Source organism: Ambystoma mexicanum, chromosome 10 (assembly GCF_040938575.1).
Source record: "Ambystoma mexicanum isolate Mex_15411 chromosome 10, UKY_AmexF1_1, whole genome shotgun sequence".
NCBI classification, from domain to species: domain Eukaryota; kingdom Metazoa; phylum Chordata; class Amphibia; order Caudata; family Ambystomatidae; genus Ambystoma; species Ambystoma mexicanum.
In genome coordinates, this window is record NC_090932.1 from 862,495,070 (window position 1) to 862,508,743 (window position 13,674).

General features: G+C 49.3%; 1 protein-coding gene across 3 annotated transcripts in view; it reads left to right on the forward strand.

Moving 5' to 3' along the window:
- Positions 1-13,674, forward strand: part of PRKCI (protein kinase C iota) — a 1,761,305-nt gene that overhangs the window by 1,218,363 nt on the left and 529,268 nt on the right. The gene's annotated exons all lie outside the window — the stretch shown is intronic.

Genomic DNA, 13,674 nt, shown 5'->3' on the forward strand with positions numbered 1-13,674 from the left:
GCCCCAAACACCCATACCAGGTCGATCTCTGGAATTCTCACTGAACGAAGGATAGGATCCAAGTATCCTGAAACTAAGAAGCCGAGCCGTGGAACCGCTGGTGACCCGCTGGAAGGTTTGGCACCCTGAGCCCACTGTCGTCCCGTGGGACCCCTCTGCATCTGGTCATCCTAGAAGGTCTGTGAAGACGCTTCTACCCATTTGAATAGTGGGAACAACTATTCTCAGCACCTTCATCAAAACCTGCAAGTAAGCCTTCTCGGGAAGTGTCCCTGGGCCAACCAGTGGGCTGACCAGCTTACGCAGGCTCTTTTCCCCAATACCTCCGCTGTTTCGAGGAGGCCCTCAAAACTTGGTATATCGCTAGCTCTGTGTTCACGGCACCCTCACACCGAATTTTCGTGCACTTGGCGTTCCCAGGTCTGAAGTGACATGAGTGCGCCAGAACCAGAGTTTCTGATGTTTGTTAATCTGCTTAGAATCACATGCTGTGCATAGGTCCGACATCCAGTGGTCACTGCGGAGTATTGCATTTTGTTTTTCGTAGTCGAAAAGGGACGTCGACAAGGCGTGTCTGAAACACTATCCCTATAGTGACGTGCGTCGTACCCACAATCCCTCATGCGTCGAGGTCCCTCAGATTGTTTTTTTCCGCCCAGCTACTGGTCGCCTTTACGCGGAGCTCCTCGAGAAACATTGCAGATTTCATCTCCTCGACCTTTGGTCGTTTTCCTATTTAATATATAACGCATCAATCCCTCCCTCGACGCAGTTGTGAAGCTGTCTCTGCCGAGCAAGATCTTCGACGGAGGGGACGAGCGGAGGAGATCCTTCGGCGTTGCTGAACACGTGGCCTGGCCTTGCAGGCCAAATACAGTAGGGAGAGTGGGGTCGTGGGACATCTCTGGTTATTTTCTGAGAATGCCTTTCCTTTTCCCCTTCCTTTCCCTTGGGGTCGTTATCACGATTTATTGCCTTGGCTATGGAGAGGACACCCTTTAGGTTTTGCCCGCTTTGCAAGGGCAAGTTTACTTGGAAGGACAAGTATTCACGGTGTAACCGCTGCTTGCCCCTCGATCACAAAGAGGAGGGTTGCACGGCTTGTCGGCTTCTTAAGCCAAAGACTCTAAAAGACCGTAGGGTCAAGAGGTGGGCGGCCTACGCTATGTCGAAGGCCGATTCTTCACCCGCCGCTGCTACCACCGACAGTGACGAGGAACGTGATAACACGACCTCCGCTACGGAAGTCGTAGACCCCTCTAAAGAGCGCTCGCGCTCTTCGTCGTCTGTCCCCGGCCCCGACGGGCTCGGCTCACGCCCTGCTTATGGGGATGAACACCCCAGCGACACTGACGCACACGATACCACACATAAGCACACAACCCATGGCTCTTCTTCGTCGAAGACGAAGAAAGCATCAGTGCCCAAGGAGACGCAGGTTCCACCGGCGGCCTCCTCGGACCGTTCAGGTTCGAAGCCCCTCTCGCAACCGGAACTTCGACCAGCGACTGGGCTTTCGGCAAATAAGGGCGCCGCCCCAAAACCATCGGCCAGCGCGCACCAGCAGAGAGCGCACGCCGCCATAGAACGATCGACACCCGTAACGTCGAAACCACAGCCCTCCGCTGACAAACGAGTCGCAGAGAGCTTGGCGAGGATCGATGTAGCCGACGCCCAGAAGCGTACGCCGAAAGACACGTCGAGCGCTACGCAAAGGTCGAAAGACACGCCGAAAAAGCCCGAAGAAAGACAGGGACTACCCCCTTCAGTCGGGGGGACCCCCAGCACACCAGAAGGCTTTTCGGAAGGCGACCGGACACTTTCCTCGACGTTATGGGAGAGGTCGAACTGTTTTCAGCTAGATGACACTAATTTTCCCCCGCTAGACCGCTCAGGGGTACCCCATGAAACCATGGAAAGGCTCCATCTCTGCATGGAGAGAATGGAGAGGTTTATGAAGACCCAGAACCCTCCTACTCCCAAGAGAACAAGAGAAGGGCCTCAGGAGGACCCCAGGGCCAAATATCCGAGACTATTCAATCCCCCGCAGGACACAGCCTCAGATTTCCATAATGTGTATGACCTCACTGGTGAGGAACAATACTTGGAGGAGGAGGATGAATTTGTGGAAGATGAAGAGGGACAGAACCAGGAGGAAGGTCTGGAAGACAGCCCAGACATGGTAGGAGAAGGCTTCGGAGAAAATCCAGAAGAAGGACCTTCTCATCCCTGGCAATCCCCATCAGTATATTCGGACACTGATGTCCTGAACCTAAATCCTCCTGACAATTCACCTGTTAGGAATACGTCTCCCATAGACGATCAGCCCACATTCAATGCCCTGTTGCGCAGAGCAGCTGCACATTTCGAACTGGACACTGGGGAGATCTCTCCTGAAATAGACTTTGTGGAAAGAGTAATTAAGGAGAAACCCCCGGTCAGCCAGACCATTCCCCTCCTCGCTTCAGTGAAGAGACGAATCATCCCTTCGCTATCCACACCCGCACTAATCAGAGGAGTTAATCCAAGAATTGAAAAACCTTTCACTCCTTCACCCTCAGACCCGCTGTACATCAGGGGACATTCCATTCCGGATTCCCTTGTAGTAACTAATACAAGGAAGAGGGCAGGGGTGCCGCTGTCCACCAGCGAGGCACCACCTGACAAGGAGGGCAAGAGGTTATATGCCCTTGCAAAGAGAGTCACATCCTCGGCTGCCTTTTCGGCAAGAATTGCGAACAACAATTCTTTGCTAGCTAGCTACGCGGACGCGCAGTGGGCCAAACTGCGCAAAGACGCCGAAGAAGCGCCGGAACCACTATGTACACGCCTGCTATCAACTATTGGCGAAGGAACCCAGGTCAACCATAGTATTGTAAAGAACTCTCTGGATGCTGCAGAGACAGCGGGACGTTCCCTGGTTCAGGGAATACTCCTAAAACGCCATGTATGGCTGCACAACTCAGGGTTCAAACCGGAGACACAGGCGTCTTTAATAAATAAACCTGTTGAAGACTCAAACCTCTTCGGGAAAGCGGTGGATGAGGCTCTGGAGATGGCTAAAAAAGAGTTTGATACTATCAAAACTCTTGACCAGATCTCTAAGCCCACTACCAGGCGCGGCTATGGCAACAAACGCTTTTTTCGTGGCCAACGCCAACAGCAGAATCAGCAGCAACAGTACCCTGCTACCAATTACCAGACCAATAGTGGGCAGTACAGCCAAAGAGGCCAGCGCCGTGGCAAAGGGAGAGGTCGGGGGTCCACCCCCAGAGGCTCCCAAGCCCCCAACAACTCCAAGTGACGCGAAGATTCGCGTCCCCTCACATGCAACACCGGTCGGGGGCCGGATAACATCCTTTCTTCCAGCATGGGAGGGAATAACGTCAGACCGCTGGGTACTTTCCACCGTAGCCCACGGATACTGCATCGAATTCAACGGTTCCCCAACATACAGACCCCCGAGGGGACGACGCATGACACCGGAACACCTTGCCATCCTTCTCCAAGAAGTACAACAACTGCTGGAAAAAGGAGCCATAGAGGTCGTGCCTCTATCTCAGGTAACGGAAGGTATTTATTCAGTGTACTTCCTTGTACCCAAAAAGGATCTAACCATGCGCCCTGTATTAGATCTGCGCCCAGCGAACAAGTTTATCAAACCCCAGAAGTTTCGTATGGTGACCTTACAGGAAGTGATCCCACTGCTATCACAGGGAGATTACATGACAACATTGGACATAAAAGATGCATACTTTCATATTTTAATGTTGCCAGCGCACAGAAGATACCTCAGGTTCATGATAGAGGGCAAACACTACCAGTTCAGAGTGCTACCCTTCGGCATAGCATCGGCAGCAAGGGTATTCACGAAGGTACTGGCAGTGGCAGCGGCCCACCTGCGCAGGTTGTCCATCCCAGTTTACCCTTACCTCGACGACTGGCTCATAACAGGGGATTCTTACGAAACATGCTTCTCCAATACCCAAAAGACTGTAGACCTTTTGTTCCAGTTGGGCTTCTCCATCAACGAAAAGAAGTCCAGCCTAGACCCCAGCCAAATCAAACAATTCCTAGGGGCTCTAATTCAAACAAAGGACGGCCTCGTCTTCCCCTCCAATGAGAGGGTCCAAAACATGCTGTTTCAGATCCCTCAATATGTGACCGGTCGAGAGGTGACGGTACGCAAAGCAATGCGCTTGCTAGGCATGATGGCGTTTTGTATTTATTTGGTACCTCACGCGCGCCTGCGCATGCGCCCTATGCAAGAGTGGCTCAACAGCCAGTGGTGTCAGGCCAGCGGACTATGGGACGATCTAGTGGTGGTCTTGCAGGCCTTGGTTCTCTCGCTACGGTGGTGGACAAAGGAAAACCTGGAAAGAGGGAAACCCTTTGCCACCCCCGCGGCGGCAGCCACTCTAACCACAGACGCATCCCTCACAGGATGGGGGGCTCACCTAACCCATCAGACTGCTCACGGAGTGTGGAGTCCGAACGTAGCATCCAAACACATAAATCTACTGGAGCTACTAGCTGTGTTCAAGGCGCTAAAAGCCTTCCAGGAACACCTACAAGGCAAGACTGTGTTGGTCCTTACAGACAGCACCACAGCCATGTACTACATCAACAAGCAGGGGGCACCCACTCTCCAGGACTGTCCAAACTGGCCCAAAATATATGGAAGTGGGCTCTCAAACAAAACATGTTCCTACTGTCATAACATGTACCAGGGGAACTCAATCTGCTGGCAGACAAACTCAGCAGAGATTTCCCCCTGCCCGTAGAGTACGAATGGCGACTGCATGAAGACATTGTCTTCGACGTCTTCACACAATGGGGATTCCCAGAAATAGACCTGTTTGCAACCCTGGAGAACTCACAATGCCAAAGTTACGCCTCCAGGTACCCCCAGAACCAATCCAAGGGGAACGATCTGTCGATGCAATGGTCAGGGAAATTTGTTTACGCTTTTCCCCCCCGACTCCCCTTCTCAACAAGGTGGTGCACAAGATGCACCAGGAACAAGTGACCATGATACTGGTGGCCCCAATGTGGGCCCGACAGCCATGGTTCGCTCACTTGATGGAGATGTCTCTATCTCCCCCAGTGAAACTCCCCTGCCCTTACAACATGCTGTCACAAGACAAGGGCAGGACTCTGCATCCATGCCCCCAGAACATGAACTTAGCAGCTTGGCTCCTGAGATCATAGAATTCGGACAGCTACAGCTCCCGCAGAGATGCATGGACATCCTCAGGGAAGCCAGAAAACCTAACACTCGCCACTGCTATTCTAGCAAGTGGAAGAGATTTGTCATCTGGTGCAGAGGAAAAAGCATCAACCCGATTGACTGCTTTCCCACACATATTGTTCTATACCTGACCCACTTATTGGATTCAGGTCTAGTGTTCAATTCCATTAAAGTCCACCTAGCGGCACTTTCTGCATACACCACTTCCAAAGTGTCGTGGTGGAAGATCCCTGTTATAAAGGCCTTCATGGAGGGAGTAAAGAGAATACACCCCCGACAGCTGACCCAGCTCCCGGATGGGACCTTAACGTGGTACTTACCAGACTCATGGGCTCACCATTCGAACCCATGCACAAAGCATCTCTTAAACACCTCACTCTTAAGACTGCTTTTCTAATAGCTATCACCTCCATCAGGAGAGTAAGTGAACTACAGGCTCTTTCTGTTCTAGACCCCTTCGTTACAGTTCACAGAGATAAGGTGGTTCTACGCACGCACCCAAGGTTTGCTCCGAAATTCATCTCGAAATTCCACGTAAACCAGTCTATCGAACTGCCAACGTTCTTTCAAAATCCTTCCAACTTGGGAGAAAAAACTCTGCACACACTAGATGTGCGCAGAGCGGTCATGTTCTACATGGAAAGAACCAGACCACTGAGGAAGACTAATAAGTTCTTCGTCTCGGTGGCAGCAGGAAGAGAAGGGGATGCAGTTTCAAAGTCCACTATTTCTAGATGGATTGTTCAATGCATCACTCTCTGCTATACTCTTGCTAAGAGAGTACTGCCCTTTAAGCCAAGAGCACACTCTACTCGAGGCACGGGGGCGTCCATAGTATTCATTGCAAATGTTCCCCTTGAGTCCATCTGCAAAGCGGCTACCTGGAGTTCTGTGCACACCTTTACAAAACACTACTGTCTGGATGCACACTCAAGATCTGACTCCAAGGTGGGACAGGCGGTATTAAGACATCTTTTCTCTACTGTTCCTTCTCATAACCCACCGCCAACTCCGGGTACTGCTCGCTAGTCTATGCACAGCATGTGATTCTAAGCAGATTAACGAACATCAGAAGACAATGCATTACTTACCGTAAAAGCATTTCTGATGGTTGTATCTGCTTAGATTCACATGCGCCCACCCTTCCTCCCCGCTCGGATGGAAGGAACATAGACTTCCTTTTAATTCTCTCTTTTCTGTACTCACTCACGTCTAGAAGGCTCCCTCAGGGCAGAAAAATACAAACAGAGGGACCTCGACGCGTGAGGGATTGTGGGTACAGCGCACGTCACTATAGGGATAGTATTTCAGACACGCCTTGTCGACGTCCCTTTTCGACTACGAAAAACAAGATGCAATACTCCGCAGTGACCACTGGATGTTGGACCTATGCACAGCATGTGAATCTAAGCAGATACAACCATCAGAAATGCTTTTACGGTAAGTAATGCATTGTCATACGCGATTACTGTGTCTCCCAGCCGTGGTGATGAACTTTGCAGGTGCGCTGCGTTTGTGCCCCTCTTGCCCCTGAAACTGGCCTGATACATCCACCAGGAGCGGAGAAATCCCCACTGTCCCGTTTGGGAATCATCACTGTATATTTGCCGCAGAGCTGTCACATTGCCGCACTTGAACCTGCAACCGAAGTGGACTCGACTGCCGAAGTTTGGGCCGGAGTGCGCCGGGGGTCGGTGAGTAATCGCAACCCTAACCGGTGGGCCCTAGTGCCTCCATCCATTTTTACACACAATTGGCCCCTGCAGGCCCCTCTCCTTTCCACTGCTAGTGCGAACTATTCACAACTCGTGGAATCAACTCTGCCCTCAAGTGGAGGCCCTCCTCGAATAGTGGGAACCTATTCATCATCGCCTCACCCACCTTCCTGAGCTGCTACAGACCCTTGAAGAGACCCCGTTTTGCCCATTTGAACTACCACGTGCGCTAGCATTGCATGTACATATGAGCATTAGGATCCACTTTTCTTGGGGATTGGACTGCCTCTTAGTTAGGGGTGTGTTGGATGTAGAAGGGGCTAAAGACTATTTGCATTGCCTGTTTCCTCCCCCTTTTAGGTTGTGGACCCATTTTATGCATTAACCCTTTAGACCCCATTGGTCTTGCATATATGTATTTAGATGGGATTGTGTTGGCTTAATAGTATTACTGTGATTTGATTTGTGTGTTGAAACTCAAAGGCCTTGAAATACATGTATTTGTATTTTTAATATATCTACACCTGACTGGGAGTGATTTGTAAGTGTCCTTTACTCTGTGTGCTCATTGAGGTCTTTCAGTCACCCTCACCCCTCCTGAAACCTAGTCTTGACTGCCGCCAAGCTACCTTGATTGGTTTGGCTTGTCCAGAAGGTTACCCTGTTCCAAGAAACTAGGCTGGCCTTCTGAACCTCTGCCAACCAGGTCAGAGTTCAGAAATCCATCTGAACACTTTCAGGCTCTGAAAGAGGACAGGTGCTTGAGTCCCATTCTTAAACGGAGGCATTTAAACTTATTCAACATTATGGGAATTTGTCATTTTTTCCCCTGCCGAATGCCCATAAAACACACGAGGGGGAGCTTTCATGTCTTCCCCTACCTGGATGACTGGCTCATCTGAGCTTGCTCCTTAGACCAAGCATCGGCACATCTGTACCGAATGTGGAGTCTATTGGAGAGTTTGGGCTTCTCCTTCAACTTCCAGAAGTCCCTTGTTATGTCTTCAGCCCCTCCTGTTTATTGGTGCCATTCTGGGCACTTGCCTTGGCAGGGCCTAAACTCCAAAGGATTGAGTGGCGAACTTCTTTCAGATAGTTCTTGTCTTGTGATGCCAAAAGCAGTTTCTAGCCTCAGGTTTTCTGCACCTACTGTGTCTCATGGCCAAATGCACTCTGGTAGTGCCGGAAGTGCAACTGCACATGATATCATTTCTGATGCTACTTCATTGTCCATTCTCAGTACAGGGCAATAGACTCAGTACAGGGCAATAGGTCAGACCTTTTGCAAGTCTCGGCGTGTGTTGCAGGACATCATTTGGTGGTCCCTGAGAGACCACAGTCTGAAGGTCACTTTGCCCCAATTGACGGCGGTCACTAATGCCCCCCTGAAAGGGTGGGGTGCTCACCTGTTGGACACGACAGCAGAAACCCAAGAGCACATATATTTGCTGTTGTGTGCTGGTCCTTGCGGATAGCACAGTGACCAGGCCCTACCTCAACAAACAGTGTGGTGTAGAGTCATTGCCTCTGTGCAGAGCAGCAATGCAGCTGTTGTTTTCACCTCTGAAGGACGGTGTCTCTCTGGCAGTGGCCCATCTAGCCAGGACAGAGAAGGTAGTAACATATTCCTTGAGCCGATGGACTTCGGCCTCCCATGAGTGGGAGCTCTGTCAGGAAGTTCTAGAGATCTCGTAGTGGGGGGACTCAACAACTGGACTTCTTTGCTTCCAGTGTGAATAGGAAGTGAGAGTTCTTCACCAGGGAATTTCCTCAGTAGGGAGCTCTGGGGATAAAGTGATGGTTGAGTGGGACTTTGATTTCTATTTTTCTTCTTGCCCTCCCACCAACCCCTGTATTTCTGCTAGTTCTCGGGAGACTGTGGCTTTTCAGTCCACAATGATCTTCATTGCTCCAGACTGGGCTTGAAGGATGTAGTACCTGGAGCTTCTGGACAAATCCAACTGCCCTAGGGTGCCCCCCAGGAAAGTGGACCTACCCTCCCAGTCAGAGGGGGTGGGTCCTCCACCTGAACTCCAGCAGTCTGAATCTTCATGTTTGGCTGCTGAGTGCCTGATATATAAAGCATGGGATCTGTTGGATGATGTCCTGAATGTGCTTCTTGCAGGTCTGAGGGCTGGCAACTTGTGAGAAACCTGATGGTGTCCCACCCACTAGTCCCTGGGGATCTGTCAGCCAGGTGGCAAGGACACAGCCATCGTTTTTGGATCCAGTTCCTGGGGGTGGACCAGTGCGTGAGGATCACCTAGACCTTTGCGGAGTAGAAGTGGGACACCAGAATGTGAGACGTGGTATCCCCTTGCCTGTAACACTCCCCCCATCCTACCAGGTAGGATACCTAGGAACTCAACCTCCCCACCCCCTTTCCTGACTCAAACACTTTCTCGCGGACAGCTAGCTCACCCTGAGCGAAACCGGAGTAACACCAGAGCTGTATACCCATCATTTCCCAATACAGTGGTCAGGCAATTACTGATCATTACACACACCTGACTTCCGTCACCCTTCCCCACACGGATAAAAGGAAGAGCACTCTGAGCGAGGCAAAGCACACAAGGAAACAGCGGTTCCAAGATGGCAGTTTAATTCGAGGAGAACGACTGCGAGGCCAGAGAGGTTTGCAAGGAGGGAAGTGCCCTTGACATTTTCAGGCCGTTACTTTTGCATACCTTGGAAAGGAAGAAACCTAAGGCAAAGAACTAAAGCTGAACAAACCCGCATAGTGTGTCAGAGGTACCCGGGGATCTCCTGCGTCGATAACGGGGAGGAGCAGCTGCCGCTGTGATACTGTCCTTGACTCCTACAACAGAGGAGCACCAGTAAAGACAGCACAGCTGGTTAGTTGTATAGACTGATAACAAACCAGCCTAAGTTAGAACCAAGGTTGCAAGCAGCAACATTGTGTAAAGAAATCTAAAGAGAATAGCGTGTGAAAAGTATGTGACGAACGGCGCAACTATAATTGAAAACCAGAGGAATGATTGAACTTTGGAAGGCCAAATATGATACCATACACAGTGGTGCAACGCCACGTGGGTACTCACTCAAAGGTCTCTGTCAGGGATCCAATTAATTGGCAACTATTGAAAGAGGAAAATTGAGATCGAAGTGGTCCTGCGACGGGTCAAGCTATATCCTGTGCACATTCAAAAGTCTTTGATAGTTGAATGCATGCTACAATTGGTCCAAGCCCGGCTGAGGGAGACTAACTGCGACGAAGAAAGGATCTGAGAACGGCTGAGGGGCATCCAGGGTGAGCCACCCGAATTGAACACTCGAAAGGGGAACAGGAACTTTGTGGGTTTTTTTCTGTTCTTGTACATCAGGCCCTTTGAATCAAGAGACTTTGGAAAGGCAAAGAGACTTGCATCACAAAAGGCCCTGATGCTGGTAATGGAACTATGTCCTTGTGCTGAAGAAGCCAGAGCATGTGCTTTGCTCAAGTGATTCGCCTAGTCTTGTGCTGAAAACACAGGGAAGGGAGGCAAACGGCCTGAACATCCCGACATACCATTTTGTAAATCATTTTTCTTTTTCACATACATTGCCCGTCACTGTGTATGTTTAGCTGTAAGGATTGGCAATCGTTTTTTTGTACAGGCCCTTTTTATTTTGACGAGACTCCACTAGGACTGCATTATTATTATTTGATGGTCGTAGCTTGCTCCCATCTGTAGATTTAGGTTTAGATAGGGGCTTATCACACCCTTGTTAAAGTTCAATAAACACCCTTGAACTGTGGTCACTTGTGTCTGTTTTACTGGTGATACCATGCCATCCTTACATACCACATCCATTTATGCCTGCAGGTGGTGCAAGTTATCACATTGGTATTGAGGAAGAGGTCTGGACTCTTTAATCTGTCCTACCTCTTTGGTTCTGGATTTCCTGCTTTTTTTCTTTTCTCAGACAGGCCTAAAGATTGGCACTGTAAAGGGATACCTAGCTGCCATCTGTCTTGTAGAGCACCCCAGAGCAGGACTCTTTCCTCACTATGCCCACTGTTATGCAGTCCTTGGTATTGTACAACCAGTTTCCTTCATGTTTGTTGCACCTACGTGGAATTTAAGTTCAGTCCGGACTTCACTAATGAGAGCTCAGTTTGAGACCCTGAATTTGTGTTCATTAACATTGTTTACCCTTAAGGTGATCTTTATCACGTCTGCAAGACTGCAGAGTGATACCCAGGCTTTCTGTTAAACCTCTCTACTTGCGTCCTTTGAGAAGTGAGACTGTCCTTCCCTTTGTGACAAATCTGGACACGTCGTCCCTGCTTCCCGAAGGGTAGCCACCCCTTTGAGGCTAGGGAGGTGAGCCCGCTCAGCGAAACCCTCTCTAGGAGTTTTGGGAAGCGGGACCTCAAGAGGAGCGATGCCCCTTTAGGGGACAAGGACTCCCATTCGGCGATTCCTATACACAAGTGTTCATCTACATGCATGCCAGTAATAAATGCTGACAATACATCTGTGTTTGGCTCAAGATAATGCTGACATTTCCAAGTGCTTGACAACCTGCGATGAACAATACACAACATCTTAATACCGGAGCAAGAGTAAAGAGCCAAAAACCCGTTAATGAAAGAGGAGAAACCCAACGCAGAGGCGAGTGTCAGACGTGAGAACGTCTGCAAGGGGAGGAGCCACACAGACCAATGGAAGGAGCGCGCAGAAGGAGTTGGACACCAGAGGGAGATACTGTATACCAGACGAGGAAGAGCACAAGGCTGGAGAAACAGAGGTTGCACAAATAGAACCAGGCCTATAGGTGTGACCATGTACAGGATGTGGTGGGCAGAAACCCGATAACCGATGCAGAGTCTGGGGACGAAGGGAGGACTGGGTCCTCTGCTCTCAGACCAACAGCCAGCTTAAGAAGGAGAGAGAGAAAGAGTCGAGACGAGCGGAACGCAAAAACTGCTAGCATCCAGAAGTGAATTGACAAGCTGCAGGGAATGCTGCTGTTGCTTACAAGATGCACCCTAAATGGAGCAGGCACCGCAACACAGCTGGTACCTGAGTGTCCCAGGTCGGAGGAAATAGAAGATGGAACGAGCGGTGAGATGTAAGTGCTACCCTAGCCCCATCCACGAGTCACAGGGACCTGAGGAATCAGAGGGAACGAGACAAGGAAAAGGGTTGTAGGAGCCCGAGAAACTCAAGCAGCATAAACCTTCAGAATGGTCACGGGACCCACGAAAAAAGAAAAGAACCAGACGTACAGGGGACACAAGAACCCTAACGAAATAAGTAATACATTGGATCAGGGGACCCCAACGAAGACACAGGCAAAATAAGCAGAACAAAGAGCATATGTCACAGGAGCACCCAAAAGCTGGTTGAAGTGTGGAGAGATTGAACAAGTTGGTGGAAAGGGATCGGGGAAATATACCTCCACTTAACAAAGTTGGGACATTTTTTATTTTTTTAGGAACTTTGACTTTTTCGAACTTTAAGTAATTTTGAGGGACTTTTGATAGACTGACAACTGTTTAAGTGTGAATTTTGTTTGTCTTACCATTGGATCTAGACCCAGAAGCGATTCCTGGGACAGACTGAGATACCTCATAGAAGAATTAAGAGTGCAGGGCACTCAAACTATTTCTTCTAAGTTTTTGCTAAGTGCTAGGGCCAGTTTAGTACATAGGTTTGGACCAAGGACTAGTTTTACTGTGGTTAAATCTGGTATCCTGGATTGGCGCTGGTTACCTCACACAAGCAATCTGGCTGATTGCCTAAATTCTGCGTTGAATGAAGCAACTCATGTTGTGTGTTTAGAAAAGTGCATTTAATCATCAATGTGCCCAAAGTGTGACGCGTGTTTCGACCCGAAACATGCAGCTCCAGTGTGTGGTTTTCACCTCAGTGTTAGAGGAGCTGAAATAGCTCCGAATACAGGAGGCGCGAGCAACTGAAACAAAACCATAGCTGTCAGACGCTTGTACAAACCTGACAAAGGAAGAACACGGAGCAGTGGATCCAGCAGAGACTTGCAGAAAGACCTGTGAGTTGGCCTTTGTCAAGTAACCCTGTGGTGCTCCGAAACAGACTGCTGGCTTCAGACAAAGCTTTTGAATATCGAACTATTGAGTTGAAACAATTTGGGTGCAACTCCTTATTTTAAGAGAGATCGAATTGAAGAAAATTGTAACCACCAATGTCAAAGCTAAAAGGGGACAATATTTAACCCTAGTGTAAGTGAATATTGTAACTACCATTGCCCCAGCCTAAAGAGAAGCATATTCAAACAAAGTGAATGTGATTTCCAAAAATGAAAATCATTTTTAAAAGGAGGTTATGATTGTCATTGCCAAAGCCAAAGAAAGGCAATTCTAAATGAAGAGGGGATAGCACTTTCCTAATATGGGATACTTGGAAGGAAACCAAGGATGGCAGGAGTAAAAACCTCCTTGTATGAATCCTAAAGAGGAAGAGAAATATAACCTGCATTGCCTGTGGCAAATGCATCAATGTGAAAGACATTGTCAATGTTGTGCTGTATCCTTATGAAGGATTTGCTTTCACCGATTGAGGATTTAAGTGTGGAAAAACTGAAGCAAACAACACCACAGAGTACTATTAGTAGTAGGTGTTGTATCCTGGCATGCGTGTATACCGGTATAAGGACAATTAGTGGTTAGCCCTGGCAGACGAGTGAACCTGGAAGAAGTTAATTGAAATACTGCAATGTGGG